This window comes from Ranitomeya variabilis, chromosome 1 (assembly GCF_051348905.1).
Source record: "Ranitomeya variabilis isolate aRanVar5 chromosome 1, aRanVar5.hap1, whole genome shotgun sequence".
NCBI lineage: Eukaryota > Metazoa > Chordata > Amphibia > Anura > Dendrobatidae > Ranitomeya > Ranitomeya variabilis.
This window is the reverse complement of record NC_135232.1, coordinates 183,381,152-183,406,232: the sequence shown is the minus strand read 5'-3', so window position 1 is coordinate 183,406,232 and position 25,081 is coordinate 183,381,152. Positions and strand designations below refer to the sequence as shown.

The 25,081-nt window shown below is 43.3% G+C and overlaps 1 protein-coding gene across 8 annotated transcripts in view; it reads right to left on the bottom strand.

Annotated features, from left to right (window-relative positions):
* The window catches only part of SNCAIP (synuclein alpha interacting protein), a 344,510-nt gene that overhangs the window by 226,396 nt on the left and 93,033 nt on the right, over positions 1 to 25,081 (bottom strand). For all 8 annotated transcript variants that reach the window (XM_077290966.1, XM_077290935.1, XM_077290985.1 and 5 more), the window contains one exon: positions 11,339 to 11,369. The gene's annotated coding sequence lies outside the window, so the exon portion shown is untranslated. The remainder of the gene's footprint in view (positions 1 to 11,338; positions 11,370 to 25,081) is intronic.

Here is a 25,081-nt window from a genome sequence, read left to right as displayed (position 1 = left end):
ACACTATAATGTGCACAGGGCAAAACAAATACAAATATAGGAAGGAGGAATATGACAAAGGATAATACACCACCAGATACGATATTTCTTCTCCTAGACCACCACTCCAGACCGAGATCACCAGGCACAAGACACAAGCTATAATCGGCGACGCCCAAAGTCCAGAAAGACTATTTAAAGGCCACAGGCGTGACCCAGCCTCCAACCAGATTACCAGCTAGATTAACCCCGGATAAGCTGGATAAAATCTAGCCGGCGCCACTGAGTGTATAGTGGACGAATGTGGAATTTATTTAAAAGCTTTGATTGTATCATAACTGCTGCACCCAGTGAAATAAGTGATACATGGTTGGAATCAGGGTCTTTGCCTACATTATGCTGTTCTCAGATGGGGTAGCAAAAACCTGCTGTCAGATTCCATTTAAAGTCTGCAGCTGATCTGGCAAGAGGGCATCTAATCTAATGTGGGCAACAGTGAGGAAGGGAAACGGTGAGCTGACATTAGGAAAAGTCTCCTATTGTGTGAATTTCATTTTAACCAAAACAGACATCCACTTTTATAAACCCTGAAGAAATGTGGCACATTTATAGGAGGAATAACTTAATGCCACCAGAAGTCTAAAATCTGGAAGGAAACTATGTGAAATGTTAATAGTGATAGTGCAGCGTTTGTTTTCCCAACCTCTGAAAACGAAGCTGCGTTTATGGGGCAGATGTCCTTTTCCCTCTAAAGTTCAAACAGATGTTAGGGATAAAAAACAGGATGGTCTTATTCCTAAAGTCCTGTATGAATTGCTAAATACAGAGCAAAAGTCTCCTGGGCGAACGTAAAATGCAGCTGCACACCTTTCACTTACTCGCTCTAGTCTCTTCCAACAAAAATATCATAAAATGAGAAAGGGTTGTGGATGGATGTGCGCACTTGTGACTGTGTGCAGCGCTATAGCCTGGCCGATAGACAGATACACAGACAGTAGATACACAGAGACTGTAGAGGAACAGAGACTGTAGAGGAACAGAGATTGTAGAGGCACAGACAGTAGATACACAGACAGTAGATACACAGAGACTGTAGAGGAACAGAGACTGTAGAGGAACAGAGACAGTAGAGGCACAGACAGTAGATACACAGACAGTAGATACACAGAGACTGTAGAGGAACAGAGACTGTAGAGGAACAGAGATTGTAGAGGCACAGACAGTAGATTCACAGAGACTGTAGAGGAACAGAGACTGAAAATACAGAGAGACTGCAGAGGCACAGAGACTGCAGAGGCACAGAGAATGCAGAGGCACAGAGACTGCAGAGGAATAGAGACTGTAGAGGAACAGAGATTGTAGAGGCACAGAGAGTAGATTCACAGAGACTGTAGATACACAGAGATTGTAGAGGAACATAGACTGAAAATACACAGAGACTGTAGATACAGAGACTGTAGATACCCAGATAGTAGATGCACAGACAGTAGATGCACAGACTGTATACGCACAGACTAGACGCACAGACAGTAGATACACAGAAACTGTAGATGCACAGACAGTAGAGGCACAGACAGTAGATACACAGAAACTGTAGATACATAGAGAATGCAGAGGCAGACTGTAGATACACAGATAGTAAATGCACAGACAGTAGATACACAGACTGTATATGTGTAAGGAGGAACACCGGTCTGCGGAAACCTGTGCTGCGCTGGTTCCGGAACTGTTGAGGCTGTGTCACATGTTGTCCGGGGGAAGGCCAAAAAGGACCGGAGCGGGGCTCTGACCAGGAAGCTGGGAGCGTGGTTAAAAGGGAAAGCGCGCGCGCATCATCAAGTATTTTCCCGCCAGCAGTGAGAGGGGCAAGGTGCGTGCGCAGCATGCTCTGCGAGATGCGCAGCCGGGCTGAGACGAAACGGGGCCGGCCATATGCCAGGACTCTGCCGGAGCCTACCACAGTGACAAGGAGAGCCCGGAGCCCTGTTCAGCTGAGCACCGCACGTAAGCTTGAGAGACAGGGCAGGGTGCAGGACTGTTTGTTGCTGCCCACATTGCTGGACATTGTCACACCGTTCAACCAGGACCCTGACAGTATTGCAGCCTTGCTTGCGTTGGCCACAGCCACTTGTGGACTAGGGGCCCAGTGGAAGGTACCGGACACCAACCACTGCTGCCAGAAGACAGACCACCGTTACCAGCAGGACCTTCTTGGACAAGCACTGCACCAGCTGTTGTCGGCGCTACTGACTTTCAAGCAGCATCTACAGTCGGAGGAACTACTGCCAGGTTAAGTGATTCACAAGAACTGCCGTTATCTGATTCATTGTTCCTTAACTCTGCATATCCTTTACAATTGGACTGTTATACTCCCCATTTAACCCTGCACCTCCCTGCGAGGAGTTTACCCCCTGTTAAATTAAAACTGTTATATTTGTTAACCCCTGCTCTGCCTTCTGTCTGTCACTGCATCCCGCAACCTGCTCACACTCGCACAGACAGTAGATACACAGACTGTAGATGCACAGATAGTAGATGTACAGACAGTAGATACACAGACTGTAGATACACAGATACAAAGACTGTAGATGCACAGACTGTAGATACACAGACTGTAGATGCACAACCAGTAGAGGCACAAATAGTAGAGGCACAGACTGTAGATACTCAGATAGTGGAAACACAAACAGTAGAGGCACAGACTGTAGAGGCACAGAGACTGTAGATACACAGACAGTAGATGCACAGACTGTAGAGGCACAGACTGTAGAGGCACAGAGACTGTAGATACACAGACAGTAGATGCACAGACAGTAGAGGCACAGACTGTAGAGGCACAGATAGTAGAGCCACAGACTGTAGCTGCACAGACTGTAGATGCACAGAGACTGTAGATACACAGAGACTGTAGATACACAGAGACTGTAGATACACAGAGACTGTAGATACACAGACTGTAGAGGCACAGACTGTAGGTGCACAGAGACTGTAGATACACAGATAGTGGAGGCACAGACTGTAGCTGCACAGACTGTAGAGGTACAGACAGTAGATGCACAGACCATAGAGGCACAGACTGTAGCTGCCCAGACTGTAGATGCACAGACTGTAGATACACAGACCATAGAGGCACAGACCGTAGCTGCCCAGACCGTAGATACACAGACCATAGAGGCACAGACTGTAGAGGCACAGACTGTAGATGCACAGGCTGTAGATGCACAGACAGTAAATGGACCTTGTCATAAAGCTCTGGTTCATACAGCACAGAGGTCAGAAGGTGACAGTCACTGATTAAACTTAATTGTTTCACAAAACATCTAATAAAGTTAAGTCCATATATATTTGGACAGAGACAACATTTTTCTGATTTTGGTTATAGACATTACCACAATGTATTTTAAACAAAGCAATTCAGATGCAGTTGAAGTTCAGACTTTCAGCTTTCATTTGAGGGTATCCACATTAAAATCGGATGAAGGGTTTAGGAGTTTCAGCTCCTTAACATGTGCCACCCTGATTTTAAAGGGACCAAAAGTAATTGGACAATTGACTCCAAGGTTATTTCATGGACAGGTGTGGGCAATCCCTTCGTTATGTCATTCTCAATTAAGCCGATAAAAGGCCTGGATTTGATTTGAGGTGTGGTGCTTGCATTTGGAAGGTTTTGCTGTGAAGTAAACATACGGTCAAAGGAGCTCTCCATGCAGGTGAAACTAGCCATCCTTAACCCCTTAATCCCATATGACGTACTATCCCGTCGAGGTGGGGTGGGCCTTAATTCCCACCGACGGGATAGTACGTCATATGCGATCGGCCGCGCTCACAGGGGGAGCGCGGCTGATCGCGGCCGGGTGTCAGCTGACTATCGCAGCTGACATCCGGCACTATGTGCCAGGAGCGGTCACGGACCGCCCCTGGCACATTAACCCCCGGCACACTGCGATCAATCATGATAGCAGTGTTCCGGCAGTATAGGGAAGCATCGCGCAGGGAGGGGGCTCCCTGCGGGCTTCCCTGAGACCCTTGGAGCAACGAGCGTCTCTTACCTCCTCCTCTCCCTGCAGTCCCCGGATCCAAAATGGCCGCGGGGCTGCATCCGGGTCCTGTACGGAGCTGGCTTACCAAGCGCCTGCTCAGTGCAGGTGCTGGTATGCCAGGAGCGCTGTAAGTCAGATCACCGATCTGACAGAGGGCTGTGCAAACTGTCAGATCAGCGATCTGTGATGTCCCCCCCTGGGACAAAGTAAAAAAGTTAAAAAAAAAAAATTCCACATGTGTAAAAAAAAAAATTTAAAAAAATAATTCCTAAATAAAGAAAAAAAAAATGTTATTCCCATAAATACATTTCTTTATCTAAATAAAAAAAAACAATAAAAGTACACATATTTAGTATCGCCGCGTCCGTAACGACCCAACCTATAAAACTGCCCCACTAGTTAACCCCTTCAGTGAACACCGTAAAAAAGAAAAAAAAAAAAACGAGGCAGAAAACAACGCTTTATTATCATACCGCCATACAGCATCATCAGCAAAAAAATTAAAAAGTTATAGTTTTCAGAATAAAGCGATGCCAAAATAATTATTTTTTCTATAAAATAGTTTTTATCGCATAAAAGCGCCAAAACATAAAAAAATGATATAAATGAGGTATCGTTGTAATCGTACTGACCCGAAGAATAAAAGTGCTTTATCCATTTTACCAAACGCGGAACAGTATAAATGCCCCCCCCCCCAAAAAAAAAAAGAAATTCATGAATAGCTGGTTTTTGGTCATTCTGCCTCACAAAAATCGGAATAAAAAGCGATCAAAAAATGTCATGTGCCCGAAAATGTTAACAATAAAAACGTCAACTCGTCCCGCAAAAAACAAGACCTGACATGACTCTGTGGACCAAAATATGGAAAAATTATAGCTCTCAAAATGTGGAGACAAAAAACTTTTTTGCTATAAAAAGCGTCTTTTAGTGTGTGACAGCTGCCAATCATAAAAATCCGCTATAAAAAATGCTATAAAAGTAAATCAAACCCTTCATCAACCCCTTAGTTATGGAAAAATAATAAAATTAAAACAATGTATTTATTTCCATTTTCCCATTAGGATTAGGGCTAGGGTTAGGGCTAGGGTTAGGGCTAGGGTTAGGGTTGGGGCTAAAGTTAGGGTTAGGGCTAAAGTTAGGGTTAGGGTTGGGGCTAAAGTTAGGGTTGGGGCTAAAGTTAGGGTTGGGGCTAAAGTTAGGGTTGGGGCTAAAGTTAGGGTTGGGGCTAAAGTTAGGGTCAGGGTTTGGATTACATTTACGGTTGGGATTAGGGTTGGGATTAGAGTTAGGGGTGTGTCAGGGTTAAGGGTGTCGTTAGGGTTACCATTGGGATTAGGGTTAGGAGTGTGTTTTGATTAGGGTTTCAGTTAGAATTGGGGAGTTTCCACTGTTTAGGCACATCAGGAGCTCTCCAAACGCGACATGGCGTCCGATCTCAATTCCAGCCAATTCTGCGTTGAAAAAGTAAAACAGTGCTCCTTCCCTTCCGAGCTCTCCCAAGCGCCCAAACAGGGGTTTACCCCAACATGTGGGGTATCAGCGTACTCGGGACAAATTGGACAACAACTTTTGGGGTCCAAGTTCTCTTGTTACCCTTGGGAAAATATAAATTTGGGGGGCTAAAAATCATTTTTGTGGGGAAAATCTTTTTTTTTTTTATTTCCACGGCTCTGCGTTGTAAACTGTAGTGAAACACTTGAGGGTTCAAAGTTCTCACAACACATCTAGACAAGTTCCTTGGGAGGTCTAGTTTCCAATATAGGGTCACTTGTGGGGGGTTCTACTGTTTGGGTACATCAGGGGCTCTGCAAATGCAACGTGATGCCTGCAGACCAATCCATCTAAGTCTGCATTCCAAATGGCGCTCCTTCCCTTCCGAGCTCTGCCATGCGCCCAAACAGTGGTTCCCCCCCCCACATATGGGGTATCAGCGTACTCAGGACAAATTGGACAACAACTTTTGGGGTCCAATTTCTCCTGTTACCATTGGGAAAATAAAAAACTGGGCGCTGAAAAATAATTTTTGTGGATTTTTTTTTTTTATTTTCACGGCTCTGCGTTATAAACTGTAGTGAAACACTTGGGGGTTCAAAGCTCTCAAAATACATCTAGATAAGTTCTTTAGGGGGTCTACTTTCCAAAATGGTGTCACTTGTGGGGGGTTTTAATGTTTAGGCACATCAGGGGCTCTCCAAACGCGACATGGTGTCCCATCTCAATTCCAGTCAATTTTGCATTGAAAAGTCAAACGGCGCTCCTTCCCTTCTGAGCTCTGCCATGTGCCCAAACAGTGGTTTACAACCTCATATCGGGTATCAGCGTACTCAGGACAAATTGCACAACAACTTTTGGGGTCCAATTTCTTCTCTTACCCTTGGGAAAATAAAAATTGGGGGCAAAAAGATCATTTTTGTGAAAAAATATTTTTTATTTTTACGGCTCTGCATTATAAACTTCTGTGAAGCACTTGTTGGGTCAAAGTGCTCACCACACATCTAGATAAGTTCCTTAAGGGGTCTACTTTCCAAAATGGTGTCACTTGTGGGGGGTTTCAATGTTTAGGCACATCAGGGGCTCTCCAAACGCAACATGGCGTCCCATCTCAATTCCAGTCAATTTTGCATTGAAAAGTCAAATGGCGCTCCTTCCCTTCCGAGCTCTGCCATGCGCCCAAACAGTGGTTTACCCCCACATACGGGGTATCAGCATACTCAGGACAAATTGTACAACAACTTTTGGGGTCCATTTTCACCTGTTACCCTTGGTAAAATAAAACAAATTGGAGCTGAAATAAATTTTGCGTGAAAAAAAGTTACATCTTCATTTTTATTTAAACATTTCAATAATTCCTGTGAAACACCTGAAGGGTTAATAAACTTCTTGAATGTGGTTTTGAGCACCTTGAGGGGTGCAGTTTTTAGAATGGTGTCACACTTGGGTATTTTCTATCATATAGACCCCTCAAAATGACTTCAAATGAGATGTGGTCCCTAAAAAAAAATGGTGTTGTAAAAATGAGAAATTGCTGGTCAACTTTTAACCCTTATAACTCTCTAACAAAAAAAATTTTGGTTCCAATTTTGGTGCTGATGTAAAGTAGACATGTGGGAAATGTTACCTATTAAGTATTTTGTGTGACATATCTCTGTGATGTGAAGGGCATAAAAATTCAAAGTTGAAAAATTGCGAAATTTTCAAAATTTTCGCCAAATTTCCATTTTTTTCACAAATAAACGCAAGTTATATTGAAGAAATTTTACCACTATCATGAAGTATAATATGTCACGAGAAAACAATGTCAGAATCGCCAAGATTCGTTGAAGCGTTCCAGAGTTATAACCTCATAAAGGGACAGTGGTCAGAATTGTAAAAATCGGCCCGGTCATTAACGTGCAAACCACCCTCGGGGCTTAAGGGGTTAAGCTGCGAAAACAGAAAAAACCCATCCAAGAAATTGCTACAATATTAGGAGTGGCAAAATCTACAGTTTGGTACATCCTGAGAAAGAAAGAAAGCACTGGTGAACTCATCAATGCAAAAAGACCTGGGCACCCACGGAAGACAACAGTGGTGGATGATCGCAGAATAATCTCCATGGTGAAGAGAAACTTCTTCACAACAGCCAACCAAGTGAAAAACTCTCCAGGAGGTCGGCGCATCAATATCCAAATCTACCATAAAGAGAAGACTGCATGAAAGTAAATACAGAGGGTTCACTGCACGGTGCAAGCCACTCATAAGCATCAAGAATAAAAAGGCTAGACTGGACTTTGCTAAAAAAAACATCTAAAAAAGCCAGCACAGTTCAGGAAGAACATTCTTTGGACAGATGAAACCAAGATCAACCTCTACCAGAATGATGGAAAGAGAAAAGTATGGCGAAGGTGTGGTACAGCTCATGATCCAAAGCATACCACATCATCTGTAAAACACGGCGGAGGCAGTGTGATGGCTTGGGCATGCATGGCTGCCAGTGGCACTGGGTCACTAGTGTTTATTGATGATGTGACACAGGACAGAAGCAGCCGAATGAATTCTGAGGTATTCAGAGCCATACTGTGTGCTCAGATCCAGCCAAATGCAGCCAAACTGATTGGTACTACAGATGGACAATGACCCAAAACAAAGCCAAAGCTACCCAGGAGTTTAATAAAGCAAAGAAGTGGAATATTGTTGAATAGCCAAGTCAGTCACCTTATCTCAACCCAATTGAGCATGCATTTCACTTGTTAAAGACTAAACTTCAGACAGAAAGTCCCACAAACAAACAGCAACTGAAAACCACCACAGTGAAGGCCTGGCCGAGCATCAAAAAGGAGGAAACACAGCGTCTGTTGATGTCCATGAGTTCAAGACTTCAGGCAGTCATTGCCAACAAAGGGTTTTCAACCAAGTACTAGAAATGAACATTTTATTTAAAATTATTTAATCTGTCCAATTACTTTTTGTCCCTTTAAAAACAGGGTGGCACATGTTAAGGAGCTGAAACTCCTAAACCCTTCACCCAATTTTAATGTGGATACCCTCAAATGACAGCTGAAAGTCTGAACTTCCACTGCATCTGAATTTCTTTGTTTAAAATTCATTGTGGTAATGTCTATAACCAAAATTAGAAAAATGTTGTCTCTGTCCAAATATATATGGACTTAACTGTATGCCTCTATTTCTATCTGCCACAGACATATTAGGATGTGAATACAAATAATTATCCTTTATCTGAATACAATATTCCTTTTATCTACGATCTCTATAGTCGTCATTTAACACTGCGCTAAATACGACCAAGTGCAGCTGTGCAAATACATAGAAAAGGCACTCTGCAGCATAACGAATGTGCTGTGCCAAATCCTAAAACAACATAAGCAGTGATGGCACAGCACATTTCTGTATTTTACCATCTGAAAGACTTACAGTTCACGCCTGATACTATTATTACCGTAATTTCTGGCCTGAAATTCCAGTTAATAATATCCTACATATGTTCTAATCATAAATACATAAATAGCATCAGATAATATTCAGCCCGTATTTCTGATACGCCATTGTCTGCTTTTTATGCCAACCATCTAAAATATTCACAAGGGAACATCAATGATGGTCATTCACCAAGGGCACATGCCAGGTGCTAAGAGTGCCCATTGCAGTTATAAAGTCTAGGCCACCACAACAGTTTACAGATTACCACTACATAATGGCTGATGCCCTCATAGTGCACTCAGTAGCCCTACTGGCCTACAACGTCTACTCATTAGCCACCTGGGCCTTGGAGTTGGGATCTCCAGCCTCAAAAATTCCCAAGTACACACTCCAAGATCTTATAGAAAGCCTCCCACACTTAGGAACTTTATCTGGTGTTGGTTTCCCCTTTGCGGCCGTATCAGCCTCCACTCTTAGGGCTTGTTTCCACTTGCAAGAAACACGTCCGTGTCTCGCATGCGAAAACCAAGCTCTTGCGCCGACACTCCAGAGCGGAGCGTGCGGCTCCATGTGTTGCTATGCAACCGCACGCTCCGCTCTGGAGTGCCGGCACCAGAGCTTGGTTTTCACATGCGAGACACGGACGTGTTTCTTGCAAGTGGAAACAAGCCCTAAGAGTGGAGGCTCATACGGCCGCAAAGGGGAAACCAACACCAGATAAAGTTCCTAAGTGTCTGAATAATCAGAGGCAAATACAACATAGGCTTTTTTAACTTTTAGTAGAAATCCAAGCTGAAGACTCGAATTTCTTCCATAGATAGCTTATCTGTGTGCAGGACATCACATTGTAATTAATTAAATAGGGTGAGCTGTACATTTTTCATGCATAATCTGCCGCAATAAAGAAATCTTTGTGGATTTTGCTGCATGCGAATGAGCACTTTATGCATTAAATGAAGACTATCACTGGATTTTGTCAGGATTTAGGGCTGACTCGGCTAACTCAGGATTAGGGCTAACTTAATCATGCACCAAAAATTTTATGAAAACTATTTGTATAAGTAAACAGTAAGATGAGTGAGATAAGTTAGATTCCCAACACTACCCTTAAATTTTTGACCCAAATTCATATAATTTCCAAAATATCAAAATATTGGTAACAAAAAAAGATGTAACTGAGCTATATGATACAGCTAAAGCCAACTACAAAGGGCCAACCATAAAAAGAACAGTTAGTAATGGGTAATAGATCATGCTACTACATTAACCCCGTTTGGTGGCTGCAGAATGACAGGGTCAATGGCAAGCATTGCCTCATAACAAATGAGCTTGCTGGAAAATGCGGCACATTGTAATTAATTCAAAATGTAAAAGCAAAAATTTAATGGAAGGAGATCTTCAAAGGAACATTTGGGTGTAATGCAAACAAATGAGGGCCTCGGAGAACTGCTGCGTAATTGCATATGAAAGGCTCAGGCACACCATAAATAACTTTATGAGATAAAGCCACAAGGTAAAGAATATTTATTTTCCCTGGTAATGTCTCATATGCCAGACAAAATAAATATTGTTGTAACAGAAAATAAGCCTATAATATTGTTTATGGTGTGCCTGGGCATTTAATATGTCATTAAAATGTCCTTTCCATATTTAGATTAAAAGCTATATTTCCCCATATGTTCATCTCCTAATTAGCAGTAAAATATGGTTCTGGCCCGCAGGCTTGTAGGATAAGCAGTAATTGACTTCACACAAACACTGCTATAAGAGGTGTTACTTTCTCAGCATTTAATTCTGAGAAGAAAATGGAATTTGGTTCCGGCCTTAGGATTTATCACAGATAGAACATGTACCAACTGTAACTTACGGCGTCTTTCATATGTCACGGTTGTTCATCCCAAGTCCGCAACTGACCAAATACTAATGGAAATCTTATCGAAAAACACTGATGAAAATCGGTCCCTTTTTTCACATACGAGAATATAACAGATGTGTGAAAGAGGCATTAGGTATACATACATTGCCTAGTACTATTCACAATTTAAAGGAGTGTTGAAACCTGCACCGATCCCAACAACCTGTGCTTGGATAGATGGGCACGGACGTCTGAATGAGGCCATGTTCACATGCTCAGTATTTAGTCAGTATTTGACATCAGAGAAAAATAGAAACATGTCACCACTTCTGCATTTATCACCCACTCCTGGTTTTGGATTACAAATACTGATGTAAAATACTCACCAAATACTGAACGTGTGAACGTGACCTAAACCCTAAAATATGAAGGGTGGGGTTCTTTTCTTCCCAGTCCCAGGGAACTAGAATCACAGAAAATGTTTTGCTGCCTTTGGACTTTCACATAATTATGACCAAATTAATAAAAAGTGTAAAAATGTTCTTACTTTTGTGCAGTTTTTCCACCAGAACAAGAACCTAGGAAAAAAGAAAATCAGAAAATTTATGAATGATGATTATGAATGAAAAGATTATCTCAACTCCATCTGCTTAAGAAAACATGAAGATTACAACGGATACTTTGTTCTTCTACCATAATAAATAATGCACTTGAATACTCTGATCCATATGGACCCAGTGATCCACCTGTATACAAGGACACCTTCAGATTTTTCATCTCTCTCCCCCTCCAAATATGTTGTGCATTGTACGTTCCTACTGTAACCACACACCTAACATGTGCCTCTAACAGTCGAGGGTGGAATCTCGATCCACTCGTGGCTGTTAACCTGTTAAATGCTGCTGTCAATCTCACAGTGGCATATAACTCGTGCTTACTGGAAGCGTTTCGGAAATCCCGCCCATCGGTGACCCCGTCAAGTGATTGCGGGTCACCGATGGGTTGGCATCACAACCAGAGGTCTGCAGCAGACCTCTATTGTTGTCATAGCCAGATTGCTATGAGCGCCGCCTGGTGAAAGGTGCTCATAGCAAGTGAGCATTTCTGCTACACACAGGCAATCAGATCGCCTGTGTGTAGCAGATCCGATCGGATTATTGCAGCTTCCAGTGTCCCATGGAGACTACTGAAGCATTCCAAAAGAAAAAAAGTTTACTAATACTGACCTACAAAGCCATCCATAACCTGTCTCCTCCATATATCTCTGAACTAATCTCCCGATATTGTCCCTCGATATCTTCCCTCACGTAATCTCCGGTCCTCCCAAGACCTCCTTCTCTCCTCCACACTTATTCGCTCCTCAACCAACCACCTCCAAGACTTCTAACGAATATCCTCCATCCTCTGGAATTCTTTGCCCCAACACGTCCGACTATCAATCACATTCGGATCCTTCGGACGGAACCTGAAAACCCATCTCTTCAGGAAAGCCTACAGCCTGCACTGACCCCGCTGCCTCATCACTACCGGAGCTCCCGCCTCACCAACACTGGAGCTCCTGCAACCCTCAACCTATTGTCTCTTTCCCCATAATCCTGTAGAATGTAAGCCCGCAAGGGCAGGGTCCTCGTCCCTCTGTATCAGTCTGTCATTGTTAGTCTGTCCATGTGACACCTGTGCTGTCCATAGTTGACATTGTAATGAGAAGGAGAAGCTTTGCAATGTGATACTTTGGCATAGGAGAAATTCACTGGTAGTATAGAGGGTCACACAGACCAAACAGTGACGAAAATCTGATCAAGCGCGCTGGTTATATAAGTGCCTATATAAGAACCCTTATTTGTTGTGTACTTTCTGGTACAACTTTGGGGAACCGTTGAGCCCTGGCCTCTCTGTAGTGATACTGATCAGTATCTACAGGTCCTGACATATTTTCACCGCTGCGTATTGTATGTATGTTACTTCCATGTATGGTAATGAGCTGTGATCAATAGATTTCTTTCAAGCATTCATTGGCATGGGCTTTCAAAGAGGATAGGAACGTCCAGATTCCAGTCATGTGGCATAAATAATCTGGAATATGTCCTACGTGATGTATAATGCATCTGTTCTATACCAGAGAAAACAATAACACCATGAATAGAGATCAAAAACAATTCTGCCGTCTTATGTTTGTTTTTTCATGCCCAGACTACACTTTTATGTTTTCTGTTGCTGTTTTCCTGTTTTTGGCATTTCTACTGACCTGAGTAAAATGTGTAAGAATAGAAATACATTTAAAGGGAACCTATCACATCGCGTAACTGCAACCTGCAGAAGTAGGAATAATCTGTAGGTTAATACAGTTATGAAGGTCTGGACTTTCAGCAACGACCAGCGATCTCACAGCGGGATCCTGATCGCTGCTGCGTGTCAAACACAACGATATCGCTATCCAGGACGCTGCAACGTCACGGATCGCTAGCGACATCGTTTAGTGTGAAGGTACCTTTAGTATTTGTAAACCAAAACCAGGAGTGGAACAATCAGAGGAAAAGTATAATAGAAACACGTCAGCACTCCTGCATTTTTTCACCACTCCTGGTTTTGGCATACAAATACTGAGGTAAAAAACTCATCTAGTACACTACGTGTGCACGTGGCTTTGTTGTTCCAGTCCTGTGTGGATTACATACATTTTTTATCTTTGTATTTTCTGCTAGGTTTATAACAGATAAGTATCCAAGAATCGGATGCCAAGTGGATGTTCCGCGCAGGATCCAATTTTTTGTTAATACACCCATATACTTGAACGAGTCTCATATGGAACTTCTTCTCAAGAACAGTTGATCTGAGAGAAAAATCACTCATATGAACAGCACTATTGAATAACATCATGGGTCAGTGTGCGGTCCGATCAAAAATCAGATCTCATGCGTCCGATTTATACGCTCCTCTGCTTCAGCCCTTAGTGTGGAGATTGATGGAACCTGAACCATCACAGCACAAAATGCAGAAAAGTAACGCATAAATGTAAATATTCCACAGAAACATGATAGCGCAATGGAAAGCGATCACTTTAGGATATACAAATGGTTTTCTGTTTAAATTGGGCAGAAATCAGCTTGCTGTACTCGGAGTCTATAAAAATAAGAAGAGCTGCAGCCGTTCCAAAAGACTCTCTGGAAAGATTTATCGACGTTCAATCTGAAGTCAACATTTGAGCAAAGTCAGTCAAATAATATACTTGAGGAAGAAAGCGAGATGACATATTTCTGGGAAAGCGTTGAGCTTGCAAATTACAGAACCGGGTTACTGCATATGGCGCCACGTGTCTGATTCAGCCTAAGGCTGTAGTCACTCTAAACATATGAAAAATCGGTCCGAGTCTCCATGCCGGGAGGCACACCAATGTAATGCGAGTGTCATTTGAGTACAATCTGATTTTTCACACCTAGCATTCAATTTACATCTGAATGCAGTGCGATTGCTATCCGATTACAGTGCGATTTTAACATGAGCTTTTACATAGAGCAATTCTCTATGTCATTCACACATCATTTTCAAAGGAGAAATTCTTCAAAACACAATAAATATATATATATATATATATATATATATATATATATATATATATATATATATATATATATATATATATACACACATATATACACACACACACACACACAGTACAGACCAAAAAGTTTGGACACACCTCATTTAACGATTTTTCAGTATATTCAAGACTATGAAAATTGTTAATTCATAGTTTTGATGCCTTCAGTGTGAATGAACACATGTAGAATTATATACTTAACAAAAAAGTGTGAAACAACTGAAAGTATGTCTTATATGCTAGGTTCTTCAAAGTAACCACCTTTTTCTTTGATGACTACTTTGCACATTCTTTGCATTCTCTTGATGAGCTTCAAGAGGTAGTCACTAGTGTTGAGCATTCCGATACTGCAAGTATCGGGTATCGGCCGATACTTCCTGTATCGGAATTCCGATACCGAGATCCGATATTTTTGTGATATCGGGTATCGGTATCGAAACAACATTAATGTAAAAATGTGTAAAAGAGAGAATTAAAATAAAAAATATTGCTATACTCACCTCTCCGACGCAGCCTGCACCTTACCGAGGGAAGCGGCAGCGTTCTTTGTTTAAAATTCGCGCTTTTCTTTCCTTTACGTGAGTCCCGGCTTGTGATTGGTTGCGTGCCGCCCATGTGACCGGGACGCAACCAATCACAGCAAGCCGTGACGTAATTTCAGGTCCTTAAGGATTTTAAAATTACGTCCCGGCTTTGTGATTGGTTGCGTCGCAGTCACATGGGAGACGCAACCAATCACAAGCCGTGACGTCACGGGAGGCTGGACACGCGCGCATTTTAAAATGGGCGCGTGTCCAGCCTCCCGTGACGTCCCGGCTTGTGATTGGTTGCGCCGCGATCAACCAATCACAAGCCGGGAGGCTGGACACGCGCGCATTTTAAAATTTTAAAATGCGCGCGTGTCCAGCCTCCCGGCTTGTGATTGGTTGACCGCGGCGCAACCAATCACAAGCCGGGACGTCACGGGAGGCTGGACACGCGCCCATTTTAAAAAGCGCGCGTGTCCAGCCTCCCGTGACGTCACGGCTTGTGATTGGTTAATGGCGGCCATGTTGCCGGGACGCGGACCAATCACAGCAAGCCGTGACGTAATTTCGTCACGGCTTGCTGTGATTGGTCCGCGTCCCGGCAACATGGCGCCGTGACCAATCATAAGCCGGGACGTCACTGGAGGCTGGACACGCGCGCTTTTTAAAAAGCGCGCGTGTCCAGCCTCCCGTGACGTCACGGCTTGTGATTGGTTAATGGTGGCCATGTTGCCGGGACGCGGACCAATCACAGCAAGCCGTGACGTAATTTCGTCACGGCTTGCTGTGATTGGTCCGCGTCCCGGCAACATGGCCGCCCTGACCAATCACAAGCCGGGACTTCACGTAACCAAGTAAAAGCGCGAATTTTAAACAAACAACGCTGCCGGTTCCCTCGCTGAGGTCCAGGCTGCGTCGGACAGGTGAGTATAGCGATATTTTTTATTTTAATTCTTTCTTTTACACATTTATATGGATCCCAGGGCCTGAAGGAGAGTTTCCTCTCCTTCAGACCCTGGGAACCATCAGGAATACCGTCCGATACTTGAGTCCCATTGACTTGTATTGGTATCGGGTATCGGTATCGGATTGGATCCGATACTTTGCCGGTATCGGCCGATACTTTCCGATACCGATACTTTCAAGTATCGGATGGTATCGCTCAACACTAGTAGTCACCGGGAATGGTCATCCAACAATCTTGAAGGAGTTCCCAGAGATGCTTAGCACTTGTTGGCCCTTTTGCCTTAACTCTGCGGTCCACCTCACCCCAAGCCATCTCGATTGGGTTCAGGTCTAGTGACTGGAGGCCAGGTCATCTGGCGTAGCACCCCATCACTCTCCTTCTTGGTCAAATAGCCCTTACACAGCTTGGAGGTGTGTTTGGGGTCATTGTCCCGTTTAAAAATAAATGATGGTTCAACTAAATGCAAACCGGATGGAATAGCATGCCGCTGCAAGATGCTGTGGTAGCCATGCTGGTTCAGTATGTCTTCAATTTTGAATAAATTCCCAACAGTGTGTTAGGGCTGGCGGAGCGCACCGAGTATATTTAGATATTTACATATTATTATTGGTGCGTTCGCAGCCCGGGGTCCACCGTGCAGGAGACCAACCTGCTGCTAGCAAATGGTGGCACAATATGGCGGTAGAAGCGAACTCTGTTACTTCACAGAGTCGAACAGAAAGGAAAATGCTGTGCCCTGTTAGCGTCACATGGGAACACAGCTGCCTAACAGAGCAAAAGCAATCAGTGGTCAGGGGTTAGCAAGCACACAAACACCTCCTCTCCAGTGGAGCCGGAATTCTAATGGTTTTACGCCAGCCCTGAATTCACCATACAAACTCCTCACCGGAGGTGTCGGTATTCTAGTGGCTTATTTCAGCTGAACCCTGACCACAAGCAGACAAGACCACGGAGTAGCTAAAGCTCATAACATAAGCTGATACTAGCGCATGGCTGTTCGGCCATGCGAACCTTTTATAGCTGCAGCAACTGTAGGACCTTCCTAGAGGACCAATGGGAGCTGCTACAGTACCTGAGCAACTTCAGCTTATACTCGAGTCATGTCGGCAGTGGGGTCGGCGGGTGAGGGGGAGAGAGGACCGTCGCATACTCACCTGGTCCCGGTGCTCCTAACGCTGTCCCAGCCTGTCCCATGGTCTCCCACACTGCAGCTCTTCCTCTATTCAGCGGTCACGAGGTACCGCTCATTAAAGTAATGAATATGGACTACACTCCCATAGGGAGCCGCATATTCATTACTGTAATGAGCGGTACCGGTAACCGCTGATTATAGGAAGCTGCGGTACCATGGGACAGGCAGGGACAGCATCAGCAGCGCCGGGACCAGGTGAGTATTTCATATTCACCTGTCTGCGTTCCATTCGCCGAGCGCCGCACCGTCTTCCCGTCCTTTTGCAGTGACTGTGCAGGTCAGAGGGCGCGATGATGTAGTAGGGTGCGCGCCGCCCTCTGCCTGAACAGTCAGTGCGGAGAGACGGGACGCTGAGGAGCAGCTGGCAGCGACGAGAGGTGAGTATGTGATTTTTTTTTTTTTATTGCAGCAGCAGCATTACATGTGGCACAATGCTATATGGAGCGTCTATGGGGACATAAAGAACTGCATGCAACATTATATTGGGGCATAACTGTATGGAGCATAACTGTATGGAGCATTATATGGGGCCATAACTGTATGGAGCATTATATGGGGCCATAACTGCAAGGAGCATTATATTGGGCATTATATGGGGCTATAACTGCAAGGAGCATTATATGGGGCATTATATGGGGCCATAACTGTATGGAGCATTATATGGGGCATCTATGGGGCCATAACTGCATGGAGCATTATATGGGGCCATAACTGTATGGTGCATTATATGGGGCATCTCTGGGGCCATAGCTGCATGGAGCATTATATGGGGCATCTATGGGGCCATAACTGCATGGAGCATTATATGGGGCATCTATGGGGCCATAACTGCATGGAGCATTATATGGGGCATCTATGGGGCCATAACAGCATGGAGCATTATATGGGGCATTATATGGGGCCATAACTGTATGGTGCATTATATGGGGCATCTCTGGGGCCATAGCTGCATGGAGCATTATATGGGGCATCTATGGGGCCATAACTGCATGGAGCATTATATGGGGCATCTATGGGGCCATAACTGCATGGAGCATTATATGGGGCATCTATGGGGCCATAACTGCATGGAGCATTATATGGGGCATCTCTGGGGCCATAACAGCATGGAGCATTATATGGGGCATTATATGGGGCCATAACTGTATGGAGCATTATATGGGGCATCTATGGGGCCATAACTGCATGGAGCATTATATGGGGCTATAACTGTATGGAACATTATATGGGGCATCTCTGGGGCCATAACTGCATGGAGCATTATACTGGGCATCTATGGGGCCATAACTGCATGGAGCATTATATGGGGCATCTATGGGGCTATAACTGCATGGAGCATTACATGGGGCTCCTGATTCAATATGGATATTCAAAAACACTTAACTGATGTCTCAATTAATTTTACTTTTATTGGTATCTATTTTATTTTTGATATATACCGGTAGCTGCTGCATTTTCCACCCTAGGCTTATACTCGAGTCAATAAGTTTTCCCAGTTTTTTGTTGCAAAATTAGGGGGGTCGACTTATACTCGGGTCGGCTTATACTCGAGTATATACGGTATGTGGCTGTACAGTACTGATTAACCACACGACGAGATGAGTGCAGGAAGAAGCGCTATTTGACTACTGGTGAATAAAGGTTGGCAGAACAGTTTGCAAACTCCATATACAGAGCCCCTAAGTGGCAGAACCACAGAATACCCCCCTTTCGGAAATGACACCCCACTGGGAATCTATCTACAGGTGTAGTGATGATTTTCATTCTATGGGTGTTTTCTAGAAACAAGCAGTAATGGATGTTGCTAAGTGAAAATTGCCCATCTGCAATAGTAGTGCCTGTACATTGTAGTGCCCAGCTGGAGCAGACATGGCATTGGTGCACCATGTGCAGCCGCACAGAGGCCCAAGATGTAAGGGGGCCCGCAATCACCTCTATAGTGGGTGGAATTGTGCATTATGACGAGTTACTTGACAAAGGAGCTCATATATTGTTCTTGCACACAGGCTCTTATCTGTCTGTGTCCACCAGTGGTGGCAGTACATTGTAGTGCCCAGTACATTATGCCCAGTACATTATGCCCAGCTCGTGCTTCTGGAGACATGCACCTGCAAATTAGGCGGGCTCTTATTGCTACAGAAAAGTCAAACATGTGGGCGCTAAATGTAGTTCAGGCAAACTGTGACTCAGAAGGGAAGGGGGCATTTGGATGTGAAGAACAGAATTCACTGGAATTCTTTGGGGGCACGAGGAGCTATATCGCTTTTCCAGAGCCTTTGTACTACCAGTAACGAGGAAGCCCCCTATATTACCATTGTCACACGGTAATTTATTATTTTTTTAAACAAGTTTTTGCATTGCCATATTTGGGAGTTACAATATATCTGCCGACAGTCATGTGAGGTCTTGTTTATTGAAGGGGTTAACGATCCATGTTTTTGAGGAGTATTTTTTTGCATGTGTCAATACAGTTAATCGATTCCTATATGGTAATGAAATATATAATTAAACAAGTCTGTATTCAATGTCGGCAAACATATAAAATCTATACAATGATTGTTGAATAATAAAACTATCATACTGTGCTGCACACAGGTGTACTGTAATATACCAAACGTAAGGACATAACCGGATCTCCAGGGTTTAGTCTCTCTCTGGTGTTTATTTGTAAATCAGGTTGCCTTTTCTTCTTTTTTTATTTACAAATGCGGTCTCTCTTGTGTTTTTTTAAACATTTTGTAGTTTTCTTTTATTTGTTGTTTTTACGAAGCTCTTGCAGAAAAAGCTCATTCCCGTCTATTCGTGGTATCTTATTTAAAGACAATGAGCGGGAGTAGATGTCTAGAGTACAGAGATTCAAATGATTAAAATGAATGTAGATTTACGTGCTCTTATAATGATAATTCACAGTTCCAGAACATAGAATGTCAGATTTTCAATTATTCAGTTCTGACATTTTTGTTGTGGGCATCAACTGATCCTAAAGGTTGTCCAACCTTACATAAAGTTGTTTCGTTGTGTCTGAAATACAAAGTGATTAAACTTACAATTTTAGCTCTGGTTCACTCCACTTTCTGCCTCATTTTGACCTGCATAAAGTTGATTAGCTAAACCAACCCCCATCTTAGCCTCTGCATCAGCTGTAATAATGGGTGTTGGATTAGCTACTATTCACTGGTCAATACTGTATTTACTGATATGTTTAGACATAACGAGTTTCACCCAGTAATCCACAATCACAGTCAAGCACATAAATCGTACTGGTGTTATAGCACATGTTGAACATGCACCTTGCTTTGATTTTAGGCTTAAACCGTTATTTATGTGTTGGCAATAACCTATCCTCAGATGACCTCTAAATAGGACTCTGTAAGACTTGCTTTAAGACAGCATCTTAGCTTCAATTCATCAGATGTTCACACAGATGTTCATACTGGAACATCCAGTATTCAACAGGAAAAAACGTTTCCTAATCCCATCACAAACCATTACAGCAATTACAATATTAGTAGTCAGTTACAGCAACAGCTCCTAAACACTACTTGTATGCAGTACTTCATGAAAGTAACCTAATGCTATTTATGAAACATTTGTAATTGATATGTCAATGTTTGAAGCACTTTGTGTTCCCCAACTCCTTATCTGTATGGAAGTCACCCAATCACTGCCACAGTTTCCTTTGCAACTAGATAGAGCCAAACTAAGCACTCCAACAATTCCTTGGAAGCACATTATCATTTTATGCTCATTAGTGATATATCTGGGAATTATACTAAATATTTTATTCTCATCTGTAAAGATACTAAATTATCTATATGATTGAGCATTTAATATAGTTATATAGGGGTATTCCCATCTCAAAGATTCTATTTCAATATGTGGTAGGTGTCATAACAATAATATTAGCAATTACCTCCAATTAGAAATGTAGTATAGTTCTCCTGATTCCCTATGTCACTTATGTGCAGGCATTGCCGCAGCTTAGGTATCCATGGTTACTACCATTAACAACTAATTGTCACTATGAGAGGTCATAACCATGCATACTTAAGATACTGCAATGTGTAGCGTCCGCATCCCTTCCTGCAGTCCCTCTCTCCCTGCAGAGACACCAGCGTACTCACCGCCAAGGCTCCCGTCCTGCTCCTTCCGGGTCTGCTGCTGCCCGAGGTGCGTGCACTCCTAGCAGGTCTCCAGACACTGTGCTTAGGGTATGTGCGCACTTCCCCTTTCTTAAAGGGGCTGTGCGCTTTCCTCTAAAGTGTCCCCAACCAATAGCTGGAGGTCATTTAGTATTTAAAGCGCCTCCTCTAACATGGAGGTGCATTTGCAATATTGTGAGTTTGTTCCTATTATGCATGTCAGTTATCAGGTCCCAGTACTTGTACCTTAGCCTGCTGCACCCGCCAGGACTTTCTTCATCGGTAGCCGAGTCTGCTGCACCCGCCAGTACTTTTTTCATCGGTAGCAGAGTCTGCTGCACCCGCCAGTGCTCACCTCCATGGTACCCGAGCCAGCTGCACCCACCAGTGCTCACCTCCATGGTAGCCGAGCCAGCTGCACCCACCAGTGCTCACCTCAATGGCAGCCGAGCCAGCTGCACCCGCCAGTGCTCACCTGAACAGCAGCCGAGCCAGCTGCACCCGCCATTGCACATCTCTCTGTGAGACTGTCATGTCTGCACCTGTGGTTCCTGTCATCTTCTTTGCCTACCTGCATCTGTTGAACATTCCCCCAGGCCTTACCAGCTATCCCGTCCTAGGGGTCAGCCACCATCTACCCAAGGTCAGTCCTGGAGTAACACCTTGATCACCTCCCTTGTCTCTCCACGGACCGCGGTGTTGTTAGCTGCTGCATGTCCATAGTCAGATTGGGTGAGGCTCCTAATCACGCCACTCCAGATCTTCCTTGGGCTTTGGCACAGTGGTTCCACCACCCAGCCCGTCCTGCACATGGGTTAAGTGTCATAGTGATTCAAAGAACTATACTATATTGCTAATTGGATTCATTTGCTAATATTATTATTACACCTACTACATATTCGAATAGGAGTTTGGAGATGGGAATACCCTTTTAAGCTAAGTCAGTTGCCCCAAGAAAGCAGGTTAGGAAACTCATTAACATTTCTATACTATGAAAGCCTACTCACAGGCAAATCATAGTCCATAGCAGGGACATTCGTTAAGAAACATTCAGGCTGTTATGTGATGGAATGTAGCCCCAACCACAATAGCCAACGCTGTCCCCAAATGCTGTACAGGATATGTACCATATCTGGTAGCTCTCTTATTCTCTCCATTACAGGCCCTATAGAAATCCATGGAATGCCCTTCTTAACAAACATATCCCAAGAATCCCCGGACACGCCCCAACCCTTATCTCATTTATATTTCTAATGAGCAAGCAAATTAATGAACAATTATGGAAACAGGAATGGGCTCCTCGGAAGCTAGGGGGTTTCTCTTCCAGTGTATGATTAAACAAAAAGACGTAATTACTTACCTGTAATATTTTTTTCAGAACCCATGACAGTACCACAGAGAGAGGGGATTCGCCCACCAAGTACCTAAAACCTACAGGATAAAAGGTCGGACCCTCTCTAACACATCAGCTACATTACAAAGCATGAGATCCTCCATATGGTCATTTACAAAAAATATTCAACACCAACACCGCATATTTTATGGAAAATCCAAATTCGATTCTCCATAAAGGATTCCTTTAGCTTGGACCACCTATGTACAATACTTTGGACCTTTACAATGCATTGCCTTTGTCGCTAGAGTTGTCCACTTTTTGGCTCTCACAATTTACGACAATCGTCGGGCACAGTATTGCAAGTAAGATTTATTTGTAGATTTGGCCCCAACGAGTCTCCTCCTATAATTTACCTAGTTCAATTGAAATGTATATGTTCATTTACCTGTAACTCTTTAAAACACACTAAAAATTTATGATATAAAAAAATGAACATTTAAGCCCCCTCTCCATCATCTTCATGCAGAAGGTTATAATGCTTACACCTCTATACCTGGGTATGATACTAAACGTTCTATACTACTCTAATACTCTCCTATACTTGGGTGTGATACTAAGTAGTTTATGCTTATCTGCAATACCCCTCTATACTTGGGTAGGATATGAAATGTTCTATATTCCTCTGTAATAGCCAGATATACTTGGGTATAATATGAAATATTCTATACTCCACTATAATAATCCTCAATGATTGAGTACGATACTAAATATTTTATACCTGTCTGTAGTACACCTCTATTCTTGGGTATGATATGAAATGTCTTAGGCCATGTGCACACAGTGCGTTTTTGATGCGTTTTCGCTGCATTTTTTCCACTCGGAAATGGACAAAAAACACTATGGAATACTTATGCAAGCTTATTCAATGACAATCCTGAAGTGTTGTGCACATGATCAGTAAATTTCCGTGGGTATTTGCAGTGCGTTTTTTTCTGCAGAATGTCAATTCTTTTTGTGTTTCTGCAGCGTTTCTGCACCCATTGACTTCAATTGTGTCAGGCAAATCCGCAGCCAAAACACAGGTATAAAAATGTTTGCGGATTTGCAGAGTTTTAGTTTTGCGTTTTACCATCTTCCTGTGGTGTTTCCCACGCTGTCATTTGTATGACAGCATGGGAAACACTGACATGACGGTTCTTATCGGCGGTTACGCTACCAGTGACAGCAGATGCCGCTGATGGGATATGTAGTTTCATCTGCGGGCGCCTGTGCTCACAGTTAAAAAAAAAAAAGTAAAATTACATACATATTCAAATAAAAAAACCTTTATACTCACCTTAATGCCCAATCCCCGATGCCCTCGTCTCCTAGAAATAATGTAAAATAATAAACCACTGTATACTCACCTGTCCGCCATAGTCCACGTAATCCTGAGTGTCCCACAGCGATCTCACGTGTAGAACAGTCACATCGGGAGATATGACTGCTCTACCCGGCTGCCGGCGATACACTGATAGGAGGTAATCGCTCCTGCAGTGTATCACTGAGCTGCCATGAGAGTTTGCCGAAGTTCATCAGCTCGGTGCTCTCATGGCACCGCTGCGTGAGAACTTTCCCACTCAGCAGTGGTGCCATAAGGGAGATCCACCAGAGCTGATCAGCTGACGAACTTTGGTGAACTCTCTCACGGCAGCTGAGTGAGCTACAGCTGTGAGCTGATATTAATAGCCTGGGAACCTTTATGGCTATTGGCTACTTCCCAGAATATTAACATCAGCCCTCAGCCATCAGCTTTCCCTCTGCTGGTTATTAAAATTACGCAGGAGCCCATGCAATTTTTTTTCTTTTTTCTTTAAAATTAACGGTTGCTGTCTGTTATGTACGTTCATTCTGTTCGGCCTACATAGGCTGGTGACAATGTGTGTGTTTCTGTTTACATATCGGCCTAGTAATGAGGGCGTCGGGCTGACATCTTTTCATTACTAAGCCTAGAGCTAAGTGTCAATGACAGCTGCTGACACCAAGCCCTACTACTGCATCAACATGAAAAAGGTGGTGTTGCACCATGAAATTACATCACAAAACTTTTTAAAAAATATCTTTATTTAGCTCAAAAAAGCATTCACTGCTGTACAAAAACACATGGAAAAACACATACAAAAATGTGCGTTTTTTCGGCAGCATTTTTCCTGCCAAGTGATGCAGAAACCTTGCAGAAATTTCTGAAAGCAAATTCTCAGCATGCACAGGTAGCCTAGGATACTCCTCCTCCATACTTACTGTAAGCATGAAGTTAAATGTTGATATACGTTAAATATTTACCACTTGCAACCCTCTATGCGCTCTACCTTCATCTTCATCAGTGTAGCCTTAACTGCTCATATACTTGATATTTCCCTGCACATTGCTGAATGAATTTTCCTAGAGATGGTCAATCCAAATTACATTTTTTCTCCAACTATTATAAATGAAATTAAAACTTAATGAAGGATGTTTCTTATAGTTTCTCCAGTCACTGATCCATTAAA